The sequence below is a fragment of the Brienomyrus brachyistius genome, unplaced genomic scaffold (genome assembly GCF_023856365.1).
Source record: "Brienomyrus brachyistius isolate T26 unplaced genomic scaffold, BBRACH_0.4 scaffold653, whole genome shotgun sequence".
Taxonomy (NCBI): domain Eukaryota; kingdom Metazoa; phylum Chordata; class Actinopteri; order Osteoglossiformes; family Mormyridae; genus Brienomyrus; species Brienomyrus brachyistius.
In genome coordinates, this window is record NW_026042928.1 from 39551 (window position 1) to 54604 (window position 15054).

The 15054-nt window shown below is 46.2% G+C and overlaps 1 non-coding gene across 1 annotated transcript; it reads left to right on the plus strand.

Annotated features, from left to right (window-relative positions):
* The first annotated feature begins 11092 nt into the window (after positions 1–11092).
* Positions 11093–11164, plus strand: trnad-guc (transfer RNA aspartic acid (anticodon GUC)). Its single transcript has one exon. It is a non-coding gene; the product is annotated as a tRNA-Asp (tRNA).
* The last annotated feature ends 3890 nt before the right edge of the window (positions 11165–15054 follow it).

A 15054-nucleotide genomic window follows, 5' to 3' on the forward strand; every position in this document is an offset into this window, starting at 1 on the left:
TGACAGAATTCCACTAAAGGTGAATTAAAAACTTGCTTAATTTATTGAGAAATGCTGAAGAAGTAAATGAACAAAGGATGAGAGAAGCTGCTGGAATCTGAAGCAGACATGATGCAGGTTCGAAACTGCACAGTTTTGATCTGGAATATGGGACACAATCCACATTATAAGCACTGAGCTAAATGCCAAGTTTTAAATGGCTATTTATCTATTACAACCATTGTTTCAGTGAAAGTTGTATGCAGATGTTTATTACTTAGTAATAAGGCAATATTTGGCTCAACTATGGTTTGTCTGTTACTAATGAAATAAACTTTTCCTATATATAGAGACACAGGACTTTTCTCACTTCTGATCTAAACCATAATTTAGTCTGTTCTTATTTAACATGACACTATAATAAAAATACATCCGAAGTTAAAAATCCTGGAAGACTGCGTCAAATAGAGCAGCAGAGCACCGCCCCCAAACAGCCTCTGTGGGGCAGCAGTGAGCTCAGAGTGCATCCCCCCCCCAGGAGGCAGTGTTAGGAAGAGCAGGCTGCTGTGGGACTTGCTGGTGACCCCAGGGACTTGGTCTTGCCGTTGTCCTCTAAGGCCTGGGCGAAAAGGGCAGGGTTACGGCTGGAGTGCCGCTGGCGTCTCACAAAGGGAAAGACACTGGGGCATGATGGGAAGGAGAACATGTTAGCGTTCCGCTAACACTTGTGGCACTGCCTTTTCTAAGTCAGCCATGTTGGAAAATCCTTGACTACCGTGGAATTACAAACAGAAACTGGAGAGCATCACAGGGGACGCAAAAGCAATTAACATTACAGAACTCTGTGTAGTCTTAGTGACGAAGCTAAGCTGAAGCCAGCAGTTCACACTAAGCCCAAAAATCCCTGGAATTAATCGTTAACAACCCCAGAAACAGAACCTGTGTGTATCCCACACCAATATGAGTCTTATCCCCTTATATAAAATACATGGAATATATTACAGAAAGACCCCTTTTATAGAAGATAATAGTTTTACCTTTTTTTGGTCTCTTGTGGTTCTATGGCTCTAGCCAGCATGTTTTTGTAGAGATCGGACTTTAAATAGCGGGCGTAGGAGTCCTGAGGGTGAGAGGAGAGGCCGAGAGCCCGTTTTAATGAAGCTGTCATCCACTTTCATGGCTGTGCACAGTTAATGCTCCTACCTTCTTCATCAGGAAATAGATGTGCATCTGGGCGTCATCCAGGACAAAACGATGTGGGCTTTTCATGCCCTGCAGGGTCTTCTCCATGGTCTTGCTGTCCACGTTTACCCACTTGCTGGCTCCCGGGGCCAGGAACTGCCTGGGGGGAAGGAAGTGATGAGCCTGAGCTTTGCAGTCCCACTGGGAGTAAGCAAGTGCCACATCAGGGCCTGCTCTAAATTCAACTGGGATGCAAACTGTCCCACTGGGCCACAAGGTCGCACTCACTTGTAGACCTCTTCCACCTTCTGCGGGATCGTAGCGCTCTCGCCGTGCCGGATGTCCTCACAGGCCTCCCAGAAACAGAGGTTCTCCACTGTGAATGAAACAGCGCATGCATCAGCTACCTGCAGGAGGCGCTCATCACGATGCCAATATGGAGGAGAATTGCCTTTCATAGAGGGATCATGATTATTAATTTAGCAGATGCTAGATCCTATTTTTTTTTTTTTTTGAGAGGGCAGGGTCAGTCAGTCCCTGGAGTAACTGATCGACGGCCCAATAGTGAGGTCACTCAGCTGACTCTGGGATTTGAGCTGATGACCTCCTGCAATGAATCCCAATCTGCTGAGTCACACACTGCCCAAATAGGCCCGCAGTGATCAAATAATGAATATGATTCTTACTTGCTGACGATGCCTCCATGAAGCTGATCTACTTGGGCGGGGGGGTCTACATGCTGCTCACCACTGAACTCCTTCTCCAGGTACTCCCTGAACTTGCACCGTCCCAGAGGGTCCCTAAGGAGCTCCGTGAAGCCGAACCCCCATCGTTCCACCCGCAGCTTGGTGGGTGTCTCCACCCTGCACCAGGAGGCGTGGAAGTGAAGAGACGACAGTCACCTCTGGGGGTGTGGCCCTGAAGAGGCAGGATGGGGCGCGGTAACGCACACTCACATGTCGGCATTCAGCGTCCAGAGTGCCGTGTCATCTGTTATCCAGGGGTTGCTGGGGGGGCAGCCTTGCATCATGGGGTCATGGTTCAGGTACTGCTCGCTGAACTTAAGGAAGCTGAACACAGAAGACCAGCCATTCCCAGTTTTAGTCCTACTTTCTATAATCCTTGCAAGTCATCAAATATTCAGGTTCAATGCTGGCATATTCCAGCAAACTGGAGCTCGAAATGGTGACGAAATGATTATACGTCATTGAACCCTATAAGGAAATTCTCTTTTCATCTCCTCCATCTTGCTCTCCATAGGTGAGAGAAAGCTTGGTAGCAAAGGGCAGCTGCCCGTAGAGGCTCCCAGGAACCTGGGGGTTAAGGGCCTTGTTCAAGGACCCACAAGTGTGCTGAAGCCAGGCTTGAACCGGCGACCTTCTGATCAATATTAAGTAATTATTTGCAGTTAAATACAGTTCAATTCAGTTTAATAGTCAACCGGTTTCAATATTAGTTAGGCATCATTAATCCAGGATATGTGTGACTCTGAGATTTATGGTGAAAGATGGATGGGCAGATGGACGAAAGAACGAAATAACGAGGTTAGATTTTCACAAAGAGCAGTCCCCAGCATTTTTGTCAGAATTAACATGAAATAGATCCCCCCCCCCACCAATCAGAGGCACAGTATACAGAATACCCAGAGATATCCCCCAGTTAGGGACTAATGTGGACTGGTGTCGAACCAGTGGTCCCCCAGCTATGCTGGGACTGAGGCTGAATCACAGGTGTTGGGGGGGGGTAGGTGGGGGAGGCTGTTATCCAACCTTTCCAGGCAGATGGAGGACTTGACCCTCGAGCGGCCCAGGGATTTCCTGATGTGTTCAATCTGGTGTCGGGAGCCATGAAAAATCACACGGGGAATATAAGAGTCAGAAAAAACACATCCAATCCCTGATAAGAGCCATGCTGTTGTACCTTTAAACAGAATTTGTCAATATCTGAGAGCCAACAAAAGAAAACGACAACACAGATGTAGATCCTTCCGAAGCAATTTTCTTATGACAGCATTCTTAAGAGCCCACTTAATCACCCTCTTTGGTTGTTCTTGGCAACCATCCCATCAGCTGAAATAGGTTCACTCTAAATTCTTTCAGGCTTACCTCTCTTTTGTAGTAGTCCGCGTTCTGTTCTGTAAAGAAGGAAGAAACAAAACCGTCTCTAAACATGATATAAGCCACATGTTTATGGGAGTTTTACTTGCGCAAAAATGTTCTGAGGGCACAAGGTTCATTGGTTCAGAGAGATAACCAATCAGACTGTAGAAGTGGTGGATACAGGCAACTAGAGGAGGGGGGGGGGTCAACCAATCAGATGTCTTGTTCCTGCCTCCTCTAGTTCCTTAGACCCACCTCCTCTACAATCTAATTGGTTATCTCTCTGAACCAATCATTTTTCCTTCTGCCCTCAGAACATTTTTGTGAGGGTAAAACTCCCACGAGCGAATCACATGCAAGGAATCAGACAGTAGGAATTCTGCTCACACTCAGCTCCTGGCTTTACTAAGCAGACATCCAGTCTAGAAACCATGAATAATATAGCACTATTACGAGTATGTATTGTGGGACTGCTGACGTACTTACGTTAGCATGGAAAACGAGAGCAGGAAGTGAGGAAGAAGTGAGACAGAAAGATGAGCACAACGAAGTGCTGTCACACTCACACACGAGCTTCCCTCGGATGCCCTCCCACCAAAAACACTGATTATCACTTCACTTCCTTGGGTAATTTGGGGGCCCAAGGCAACAGCCTATTCTGCCTATAGCTGCCATATATATATAGATATTAATATACATATTTTTTCTTCATGACTTTGATCTTATCTAGGCCCCGAGCGGCTCTCTTGTTTGCCCGGATCCGGTCCTGTGACTGACAGAGGCGATAAACAGCAGGTACTGGCATTACGGAAAAAATGTATATGCTTAATAAAAAGCTCAGACCAGCTGGACTCGGGAGTTGTGCCGGTTCCTTCGCTCAGGGCCTTGTTCTTGAACGCTGAATGTTCCCGGCTGCAGAAAATCAGAGGGTGAGAAATCCTTAGCTGAACTTCAGATGAAGAGTGAGCTCGTTTCTCTCAAGCAGACTGACGCCGGTCTAACGCTGCATTAATACCCCTTAGCACTACTGGTCACATTTCCCATGATGCCACTGGGTACAGCCCATGGCGACACTGCCCAGTAGGGGACAGTGTGACAGCTTTCCAAAAGGACCATTCGGTCCTGGAGGGCCAGTCGGTGACACAGTATCCATGATCAGGACTGGGGTACCCTGCTTTACAGAATAAACTAACCAAATGTCGATACTGAATGCAATCTGATTTAACATGGTTTCCTTAAATCCCAATTAAAGTGCTTCAGATCAGCTCAGGACTTAACAGCAGAGAGACTATTTGGCAAATTATTACGCTGCTATTTGCAATTACATCCATTATCTCTCCGCTAACATGCAGCATTAAGCCTGAGCCGCAGGAATAGAGGTCAGATAATGGATCCGGTATTCCGGAGGTGGGATCCTCTTCCAGCTCGTTTAAAAGGCCCAACAAGTGGGGGGGTGGTGGGGGGGGAGACGCAAACACAGCATGTCTGCATTTTAGCTTCAGGCCGTCTCCCAGTCCCTTCGCACTCCTCTCTCCCAGATCCAAGCATCACCAGTCTTAGCGATGCGTCTCGTGTTTCTCGGGCAAAGAGAAAGGAGGCAGGAAGCGGCCATTTTGTCATTTGCTGGTTTTAATCCCCCCCCCCCCCCCAGCTTCCCCCGTCCACCTGGCCGTACCAGAGTGCAGAGCGTCCCTGCCTTTTAAACACGAGCAGCACCTGACTGGGGGGCCCTACGCTGCGTGGTTTTTGGCTCAACTGTGTTTCCGTCTAATTGGCGTCAAAACGGTGGGTTTCATCAATGAAGGTGGTGTGTGGCTGAGCGGGTTGGCAGTCGCCGCCTATGACTGGAAGGTTGCCGGTTTAAATCCCACAGTCAGCAGAGTGACATCACCACTGGACCCCTGAGAGAAGTCCCTAAACCCCCAACTGCTCTAGTCTCAATAAAAGGTACATCTGCAAAATAAGCTGAATTTAGGATGTGATCCGCAGCTGCGTGGCTGCCATTCCCACCTCCTGATGCCGCCCCGGATGGGGATAATGGCCCACATAAACGCTGATGCTTATTAGCCCTGAGAGATGCTGCGCACCCAGCAGAAAGGGGCCCTAGTGACGGCCGGGATTAAGCCAGATACACACCACACTCTGCTCCTGTCCCACACTTTCATTCTCCACTCTCCTGTGTTATTCATGAACTCCAAATTACACTCAGCGAGGGTGCAGTTGCTCATTCCCGCAGCCTGTTGTCCTGTCTGTCTTCTGAAAGCTCTCGTCCCACAGAACATAGGCTTCTTCCCAGCTAAGTAAATATTTCATGATCACACTGAAGCAGTAGTGGGTTATCAGGCCTGAAGTGATATATTCCTCCCCCACAAAGTATGCATGGAGACACTCTGTGTGTCTTACTTAACGAAGATAAAACTCCCCCCCCCCCCCCCCGTGAATTTTGCTGAGCTCAATGCTCTGGAGATGACGGAGATCGAAAATTATACCGGAAATGTTCCATATGTCCTTACAGATGTTTCCTTTGCCTTCCTTCATTGAACAAACCCGTTGTCGTGGGAGAGAACTGCACAACCCCCCAGCTCTCTGTGGGGGAATGGGACCCTGCCTATGCCTTCCTGCCAATCCTGCCAAGTTTCCCCTGTAAGTTGAAGGATCTCCTAACAGGCCTGCATGTAGATTAATGTCATACCCAGGACAAAGCAATTGCAGGTTAAGGCCCTTGCTGAAAGGCCCAACGGAGTAGAATCACTCTGGGCATTCACAGGATTTGAACCAACAACCTTCCACTTGCTTGCACAGATCCCTAGGCCCAGAGCCACCACTCTGCCCCACAACCTCAAAAAAATCCTAGAATCGCCCCCAGCCTGAGGCGATATTCGAGCTGCCAAGGTGCATTGAGTTCAGGTTTACCCAGTGTGTGCTTTACTCTAATCACAGCATACTGGGTTTTCGCCGGGGCAGATGTAGGGAGTCAGGGGTTTCGGGGGAGGTGCTTACTGGCGGTCTGTTGACGAGCCAGTAGGCCTGTTCCTGACATTCCAGCACGATGCGGTCCGCCTTGCGCCTCTGTTTGGCTGCCCTGGTAGGAGCAGAGCAGTCGATGGAGAGTCAGAAAGCATACTGGGTAATTAGCATATAGCGGTAATCACTGAACTGCAAGGTAGGGTTTTCATTTTTCTGTTTCCTTTTTCACTTAGAAATGGATTTCCGACTCTAGTGTTTAGGCTGAGGTCTGATTTAACAGATAGGAGGGAAATTATGACCACACACCATGTTACTTTTTAATTTAGGTAACATCATCATCCTCTTAATACGAGATTTATTCATCCATTCTCATCTGTCCCCTTGTGTGCATTTATGAAATTGATTTCATAGCTCGATGCGACAGTATTCCCGGGCTGGGGTGGGGTTTACCTGAGCTGCTCCTTCGCCTGCATCACCACGAAGTCCCAGGTGTGGTTGATCCGTTTGTGCAACATGTTGTAGCTGTCCTGCGGAGACGATGTTTAAATGCGACATTGCCAGGTCGCACGGCTGGCTGCGTTGCTGCATGGGTTCACGTTATGACTCACAGGCCGAACCCCTCCCAGGATATCAGCTGGCAGTGTCGGATTCACAAACCCTCTTACTGATGAGAACCTAAAATGCGTTGACCCTGACGCAACATGGCGGCAAGTTGGTGGATGTCTATGTGCGATCCTACTATGTGCATAATTGGTGGGAGGTTTTCTTACACAAAAATGTTCTGAGGGCAGAAGGAAAATGATTGGTTCGGATAGATAACCAATCAGATTGCAGAGGAGGCAGGACCAAGACATCTGATTGGTTGCTCCTGCCTCCTCTAGTTGCTCGGATCCACCTCATGTACAATCTAATTGGTTATCTCTCTGAACCAATCATTTTTCCTTCTACCCTCATAATATTTTGTGTAAGTAAAACTCCCATGAGCATTCAGCTATCACATGATCTCATCAAGCAATGCTTCAGACCAGCGAATAAGAATAGCATTGAAATGTACATAAATAAAAATTTTCTCTTACCTTTTCATAGTCTATCAGCTGCCCTTGCTTTCTGATATTCTTCTTAGTCAAATAAATCGCTTTAGAAGAGCAAAAGAAAGACATGGCAAGAAACTGTGTTTTTCTATTATTCTAGTAAAGGGAAGTAATGATGTAATAGGCGAGCACATGATTAATAATTGGTAATCACCGTAATCTAGCTCGGAGGCTGGCCACTGCTGAGAGCTCCAGAAGTACGGAGTCTAGCAAAAAGGAGATGCTGTCATTTGAAACTATTCAGAAGCAGCGTGACAAAGGTGCTTTGTGATTTAACATGTCAGGGACAAGGCGGGTGGAAGGCATTTTGCTACTTTAACTGGCATTGGTTCTCATACATCAGTGTTTCCCAATCCGGTCCTCGGCGACACACAGATGATCCACGTTTTTGCTCCCTCCCAGCTCCCTACCAGACAGTCTACGTTTTTGCACCCTCTCAGCTCTGGAGCCCGGACCAGATTGAGAAATACTGTCCTACACGGTAATTCCGCAGTCTCTCCAACGAATAGTTTCGATATGCGTGCCCCCCCACATGGCCACCACCCTCTCGCGCTGCCCTCCATCTGAAGAAACCGTGGTTTTAGGTTACCTGGAAGCGATACGGCGTCTCGTCGGGCCGCAGGACGAGCGTCCTGGGGTCCTTTAGGGGGTAAATGTAGCCGTGCTTCACGATCAGATTCCCCACATGAAGTGCCTCTGAAAACACACAAAGTGGTCACTCATTTCCACGTAAACTACTCAAAGCTCAAACAAATCCACTACTCGTAGCCCAGATTTAGGCATAGTAATTCTCTAAATTTTTGTCAGTGGAATACAGTAGAACACACGATAACTAGAAACTGAGTAGGCATATTATATTTTATTTTACGGTATAGCAAGTAACTGGAAAAAACGTTGACATGGTGCACAGAATAAGCCGCGGGGATGGTGCATTCCTCATCGGAACTATAATTAATTACGAGTAATTGGGACTTTCCACTTTCCGGCTGCCTCCGCGGCCATTGGCAGTCAGGCGCTCCCGGGGGTTTCAGACCGGCGCAGCAACAGCGCTGCTAGGGGGAAGCCTAGTGTTTACAGGGAGGGGTAACTGCTTACCGGGGCAACAGGTTTTTTGCCCATTCAAGTCTGTTAATGCATCTGCCATCTACTGCCTAAAAGTCCCCTCCTTTCCATTCCGACTTCTTTTCCAATCTGGGCTGTAAATCAGGGAAATCTGCTCCCTTGCTATTTAAAACCTCATCTGCATCGCCCGGGAATTCAGGACAACAGCGTCTTGCAGAACTGCATAATGAGGGAGACGGATAGCGATATTTCTCCAGGCATGACTGACTGCCTCTGGCTATCAGCGAAGTTTGCATCGGGACTATCAAACCGTACAGCTCAGCATGCGTAGCGGCGCGACTCGGGACTGGCCTACAGATTATTTGTACTAATAGCCTCTCAGCAGAAAGATAAATAATTCAGCAGATAAATTGACGCCAGGGGAAGAAAATCCCAAAAGCTTCAGGCGAATGGGGTGTCTATGTTATGGACAAGCTCAATTCTGACATTTATTAATTCACAGGCTCAGCAATATCAATGGAACAGAACATGCTTCTGTCAGACACGTGAATTGCATATGCTTACACATAAATGCAGCTAGGCTAATCTGTTGTATGGATGACAAATTCTATTACTTCATTTGTATTTATAATTCAAAAGACTCGTTTATTTCTGTTATTTTATTACAAAAAAAAAAAAACCTGATGACGTCTTTCGCCAGCAGGGGCGCCATCGTCGTCACGAAGGGAAAAAAACAATCGATTAACCTCACATAAGAGCACCAGGTAACGCTTCCCTACATACTTCTCGGCCCTACCTTCTTCCATGATGGAGTACTTCTGAATTAGCCACTCCACGATATCATTTCCTGGGAAGGCATAGCGAGGAAGGCATCTAGTTAGAGTCGAGAAATGCATTAAGCCGTCATAAATCAAAAACGCTGAACTCGATAAATAAATTACATAAATAAATATGAGCGCAAGGAGATCGATGACAGTCTTAATGCACAGGATTCCCGAAGACCGCCGATGTATGGGCTTTCCTGTGAAGGGCTTAAATGACCATTAGGACCCGGCCCCCGGGACACTGCACGGCCGGGTGTAAGACAACCCGGGCGGCACGAAAAATTATTTTTAAAAAGTAAAATATGTATCGTGCACCTGTCATCGCATGTGGAATCACTGTGATTAACAGTCTTTGATTCTTCATCTTTATCCCCATGTCGGGATCTTGCATCGCCACAATGACTTGTTCAATCTGGGATAAGAAGAATAGTCAAAATCGTGAAATCAAGGTGACGACAGACATAGTGAAAACGTTCAACCTAGTAATATAATAATTGCTTAATGTGTGATTTGATATGTAATCGTTATATTCATCATTAAATCACCGGAGAGACACACTCATATATTTAGGCATATATATAAGTAAACTACAAGGTTTTTCCTCTGACTATCTTAACTGCACGTCAAAGACGTTATCGGATATTCCCGACTACAGACTTTCGGTTTGATCATTTATTCGCGTTATTAATTCGGCTCCTGATTACATTAAACTAAACATGCTCAGATTGTTACAACCTTTGCTTGTCGGTTATTTTTGGGATCTTTCTGGATGGGCTCAAGGCGGGGTCTGTAAGCACAAGCAAACTGCCAGCACTTTTGTTTTACATGAAAATAGTTTGATGTCGGCCTATTGCGTTATTGTCTGGCTATAATTTGGAGGCAATATTAAACAATAGGCCCATATATTGTAAATATACATGTTGTGTTGTTTTGTTGTTATCACAAACGTATAGCCTGATCATAAATTTCATGGATACCTGGATGTTGTATGTTCCATTATATTTATGAATGAATGATTTATGTGAAGTCTGGCTTAGATTCGAGAATTAATCATATAGATTAAAAAAAGTTTTCATTTAAAACTTATCTCATATAATAAAATCCTCGTCCGAACGAACATATGTCAGAATGAAAAAACATTTAAATTATTTTTGTGATGCATCAGTATCAATAGCTACAACGTCATAACAGATATAGATATAATGCGGTTCATACTTTTGAAGTTGATGCGTATCTCCCGAAAAAAATCAACTCCAGAAGAGTCCGCGTCTGTAAATGCCTGAACTTTGGAATCGATCCTACCTTTGTTAGGCGCGGCATCTGTGTCTTGCAGCTGTTCCCTTGGATAAAGATGTTAATTGTCATGCTTACAGCATCTCGATCTCCGGCGTTTGTGAAGTTGGGATTGATGCTGTCCTGTGTTTTTTTTTTCCTTCCACACTTAAGCTCTGCTTGTTACTGCCCCATAGCGGAGCGCAAGTGAAACGGACTACCGGAGATTTGCACTGTTTTTCTGTTAGTGTGTATAATCAAAATATGACTCAGTTTGGCCAGTTAGAAAAATATGATAATAGAAAAGTATTCTTTTCCTCTCACTTTTTTTTCTTGATTTAATTACCGACTTCACGTACTTACACTGTGTCCCGTTGCACGATGTAATATTGCGAAACTATGATTTTGTGGCAGTGTTTTGTAAAGGAATTTTCCGTTTAATCATCGTCTTAGTATAAAGCTATATGGTTGTTCTGGTATCAGTGGACGTACATTATGTATTTTTTCTTCTCTTGAGCACCATGGTCATGACATGAAGCTCAGTCATTGATTACTCGCAAATGTTAGTAGTCATCCGCTGTTTATCTTGAAGATGTAAAAGTAGTGCGCGTACATCTCCTCGTTAGTATAGTGGTGAGTATCCCCGCCTGTCACGCGGGAGACCGGGGTTCGATTCCCCGACGGGGAGAGTCTGCATCTTTTTGCCTCGGTCTCAAAAGGCACCAAGCTAGAACCGGCCCCGTGTTAGTGGAAACGGGGCTTGTGACTTGTACTCATGCATAATATTCTGCGGGTCGCTCAGCAGCGCAGCATATGAAACTAGACTCGGATTGTAAGTGTGTGGTTTTGATAATTGATGTATGGATGGATGGATCCTTAATAAGAGATATAAACAATAAGGTCCAGTCGCCAACTAATCATGTAAAATACGTCATAAACTCATGGTTGTTAAACCCAGAATAAAAATGAAGACGTATAACTAGGAAAGTCAACTTGCACATTTCAATTTTGGTTCGATATAATCACGTTGTCCTTAACCCTCCAGTGCAGGAGGGGACGGTAATGCGCATCGAATGTTTCCGAACCTGTGTGTGATACAACCGAGGAAGAGCCGATGACTTCGGGGGAGGAGGGGCAGGCGACTCGGAAGAAAAAGCAGCAGAACCCAATGCAGCCTGTAGCCCATTCAAAGGCCTACTGTTGGACCTCTGCTTATTTTGCAATACGTCTTTAGTACGGACTGAAAAATGTCCGATTTCGATGAGTTTGAGAAGCAGTTAAGCGAAAATCGGCAAGGTAAGTTTGGCTTTGAAGATCGGTGTATGCTCCCTGTTTTAGGGTAATAAAGTGGCCGGCGTGTCCTAGCGCCGAGGATGGTGCGGAGGGCACTTCTGCTGGTTCCGAAAAGAAAAGCGCGGCTGGGAAATCGGTGCCTTTTATCCGAGCGCTCGCCGATTCTGAAACCTGCCCGATTCTTCTTCTCCCAGCTGCCGCAGGATCCCCGAAAACTGACCGCTTTGGTAAATCAGTGACATTCTTTGCTTGGCATTGTTATAGAGATCGCTAGGCCTGCATCCATCAGTGCCCGGCGTACATAACATGGACATTTCAATGAAACGTTATTGGGGTGCACTCGATGTGAAAGCCTGCGGTTTTATTTATTTAATTATTTACCATTATACACTTGGATCATAAATTGTGACCCGCGTATTTTCATTCGCAGTAACACACTATGCATGGATGTTTGTTGCAAGCGTTATATTTTCAAGATCACGTTTAAAGTTTTATGCAAATAAAAACGACCGCGACCACTTGATTTAAAGTCCGCACTTAATAACAGTGTTAGTTACTTGGTTTTTAAATACTACGACGAGTTTTCTATATAATGATATGATTTTGTCTCTTTCCGATGCACAATAGCCTTTCCCTTGGGTCCGAAATGCTGGCCCTGTCATCCGTACAGAATAAGTCTTTCTCACACGATCGCCGTTTCTTCATGATGTATAGACTCTAAAAATCAGCCGCGTTCCCTGGAATCATAACAACTGCTTTTAGGTCGTTATTGCAAAGTCTTGCACCTGTATCTACCTTTACAGCGGATAGCAGTAACTAACAATGATGTACAGTTATATAACAATACACATATAACTTCATTAAAGTGCAGAGAATCCAGTAAACTGAATAAACTTAAGCCATACTAACGCAACTGAAATATACAACATGCGTTACAACGGAGTCGAAAGTAGGATTGATTTATGTACCTATCAAATGGCAATCTTGTCATATCAGCTCCTTATCACTAAATCACTAAAATGTCATTCGAAACGACCTGATTCGGCTAGACGAGCACTAAGTGCCGCCGTGTTTGATAAACTAGCAGTTCCAGTCATTCATATCTGCGCTCTGACTATGCCTGCGATTGCGGTAATTGGTTATTACCGATTTACGTAAGATGCATTGGCCGCTCCGTGTCTGTACTTTTGCAGCGGTGCATTACCGTAACGCTGTTATAACTGATGCATGAAGCTGATTCCTCGAGCAGCACCTGCGTTTAAATGCTTCACTGAAAACTGCACCTTCAGGGATTTATTTAAGCTTCTATATGAAGGACCTGCTGGGATAGAAAGGTGATATTTTATTGCTAGTTTAATAAAGTGCTGTCTGTCAGATTGAAACGATATTAATTACCCATCCATCGTCCAACCAGTTATCTTAGTCAGGCTCCCCTGGAGCCTATTCCAGGCAAATTCCCCATACAGAGAGCAGAGGCAAAATTCAGGCCTCCAGACTCGGAGGCGTGAGGCAACTGTACTCACCACTGTGCTCCTATATCATTAATTAGTCTGGTTATGTTTTTATTGTTTCACAACAGACTGACATTCAAGGGGATGTCCTTGTGCCCTTGAAATTATTAGCCATTGAGAGATGGGTGTGTTTGTTTCAGGAGGGTGTGATTGAATATGTGAATTGAATGGAGGTGCTTCATTCTGGTGAGGAAACTGGGGAGTTAGACCCCGTACCACATCTTGGTCTCCGTAAGTGACTTTTAAGGCATAGCGCTGGGTCAGTCAGCATCCAGCACCCCAGGGAAGTTGGTAATATGATTACTCTGTGACTCATGGGCTTCAAACCCACAACCATCCGGACACACATTCATAATCCCTCTGAGTTACACATCTTGGATTTATCGAAATGGATGGTAGGGGGGCAGTCATGTCGCTCCGCCCACCGTCTCACTGGTACCACGGTGTCGTCCCCCAGAGCGGGAGAAGGAGCGACACAAGAAGCGTAGCCGCAGCCGGTCTCTGAGCCGTGGCGAGAAGCACCGCCGCTGGAGCAAGGACTCCAGGGGGCGGAGTCACGAGAAGCGCAGCAGCAGCCGCGACCGCAAGGGTCGTGACCGACGGAGCAGCTCACGCGAGCACAAGAAGCACAGGTACCCCCCCTCACGGTCCCGGTTACAGGCACTGAAGCTGATATCTAGCATGGTTTGAGGCCTCTTAACAAGTTTCTTTCACAATCAACCAATTGGTTTCTTCGTGGTGGGAAGGGGGACTGTACCCATATTAAATTTTAACTGGCGTTTATAAGTAGCCCCCGCCATAGCGATGGGACCTCAAAGCCAGCCTAAAAAGTGGCGCATGGTCACACCCTCATGACCTTAAACTGCCTGCGATCCAAAGTTAAATGTAAACATTCTGCCATCTGTTTGTTTTTGCCAGATTCTGAGTGTTTACACTGTATTGTTTGGGGAAAACAACCTTCTGTTTTGTGTTTGGGCAGCTACTCTCCTCGGAGAAGCCGTAAGAAAAGGACATACAAGTACTGGGATGTTCCCCCTCCGGGATTCGAGCACATCACCCCCATGCAGTACAAGGCAATGCAAGGTTTGGATGCGACGCTTCCATGTGTGCTAGTTCAGTATTGCAAGGTTATGGTATATTGGTTGCAATGAAAGCATTTATTCTGGAGTGCCCTCCTCCCCCCTGCTGGTCAAAGAGGGAATAACACTTGGGATGATTTCAGACAGTGTGAAGAGAGCTTAAACCTAGGGGTTAGAAGCAAATGAAGGCGACGATCCGGATGTTCTGGCCGTCCCTGGTTGGGGTCTTGAAGCCCTTTCTCCTCCCCACAGCTGCAGGGCAGATCCCCACGATAGCTTTACTGGCAACATCCACCACCAGCGGCGTGGCAGTGACGCCCACCCAGGTGCCGATGGTCGGCAGCCAGATGACCCGGCAGGCCAGGCGGCTTTATGTCGGCAACATCCCCTTCGGCCTGACGGAGGTGAGTCCAGGCAAAGTCCCGCGTTGCCTTCTGTCATGCATACTGGTGTCATGTGTAGCTCAGTGAGTTAGGACACTGAGCCGGTCACAAGAAGGTTGTTGGTTCAAATCCCTTGGGCAGCAGAGTGATTTCACCATTGGGCCCCCGAGCGCAGCCCTTAAGCACTATTTGCTCTAGGAACTGTCTGGTCCTGCTTCTTCAATGAAATGTATGTTGCTTTGGATGAAAGTGTCCGCAAAATAAATAGATAAATGTACTAGACTTGTCAGTCATTTTTTTTCTCGTTTGCCT